This window comes from Euleptes europaea, chromosome 16 (genome assembly GCF_029931775.1).
Source record: "Euleptes europaea isolate rEulEur1 chromosome 16, rEulEur1.hap1, whole genome shotgun sequence".
Classification (NCBI taxonomy): domain Eukaryota; kingdom Metazoa; phylum Chordata; class Lepidosauria; order Squamata; family Sphaerodactylidae; genus Euleptes; species Euleptes europaea.
The window spans coordinates 24,327,199-24,328,704 of record NC_079327.1 but is presented as its reverse complement, the minus strand read 5'-3'; the positions used below and the strand labels follow the sequence as shown (position 1 = coordinate 24,328,704).

The 1,506-nt window shown below is 47.1% G+C and overlaps 1 pseudogene; it reads left to right on the top strand.

The window, feature by feature from the left end:
• Positions 1 to 410: 410 nt before the first annotated feature.
• Positions 411 to 901, top strand: LOC130488430 (gametocyte-specific factor 1-like; annotated as a pseudogene).
• Positions 902 to 1,506: the final 605 nt, after the last annotated feature.

Genomic DNA, 1,506 nt, shown 5'->3' with positions numbered 1-1,506 from the left:
GAATCACATTATAGAAAGAGGCAGAGCCAGTATTATGACCTCATTGGGTCTCCGGGGTAGTCATAGTGCCATTTCCCAGGGTAGATTTTACTTAGATGCATACAGGTCACAGAGGTAGGGTTACTGCAGTCTTCCCACTATCAACATCCATAAAGTGGATATGTAGGGTTGCCAACCTCCCCGTACTAACTGGAGATCTCCTGCTATTACAACTGATCTGCAGCCGATAGAGATCAGTTCCCCTGGAGAAAATGGCCGCTTTGCCAATTGGACCCTATGGCATTGGAATTCCCTATGGCATTGGACCCTATGGCATTGAATTCCCTCCCCTCCCCAAACCCCACCCTCCTCAGGCTCCACCTCAAAAACCTCCTGCTGGTGGCGAAGAGGGACCTGGCAACCCTATGGATATGGTTGACAACTACATTGATGCTTTGGATCTGGAGGAACTAATCCAGTGTCAGTATGATAAGAACCACTAAATAAAAGCATGTAGGTTCCCCTGTCAAGATGCCACAAGAATCACCCTGATATTGTGGAACAGCTGGTGATGTGCCCCTGTAATGCCCACCACCAGGTCCTCAGAGTAGAGATTAGCCAACACATAGCCAGCTGTGATGACAAAAGATTCGTTGAGCAGAACATTGCAAGTCAGTCAGGTAACTACAGAAAAGAACCCAATGTTGTAAGTGCATGGCAGTCTCCTTCATGAGAAGAAGAGCGGGACAAAGATTTAGCAGATGAATTTAAGTCTGTTTTCATCTGGGGCATGAGCCGCTGTGAGACAATCAGTTTTGAATCATGCACAACCATGGGACATACGAACCATCTGCCTTCGGGTGTCTGAATCCCCAGGTCCTTGTTGAATGTGCTGCCATGGAAGAGCAGTGCAGGAAACTGAAGACCACAGACAAAAACAGTAGCCACAGGAAAGTCTGGATAAGAACAAGCCAAGAGGCACCATGCCTCTTGCTATCTGCCTGAATTTTTTTTTCTTTTGTGGGGAGAGTTCTTTGGATGAACAGTACAATCCAGGAGCATTTCATCCCACATCAAAGGTAAAGGTCCCTTGTGCAGGCACCAGGTCATTCCTGACCCATGGGGCGACGTCACATCCCGACACTTCCTAGGCAGACTTTGTTTATGGGGTGGTTTGCCAGTGCCTTCCCCAGTCATCTTCCCTTTAAACCCCAGCAAGCTGGGTACTCATTTGACCGACCTCAGAAGGATGGAAGGCTGAGTCAACCTTGAGCCAGCTTCTTGAAACCAACTTCCGTCGGGATCAAACTCAGGTCGTGAGCAGAGTTTGGACTGCAGTACTGCGACTTACCACTCTGCACCACGGGGATCATCCCACATTAGCACTGGCGAAAGTGTTACATCTTTAAAATGTGTTTCCAGTTAAAACCAATGGAAATGACCACTGGCCAGAGTTCCTAATATTACTATTTTTAATTCCAATATTGAAGTATCCAGCTCTGTTGAGCATCATCTGCTATTTAAATG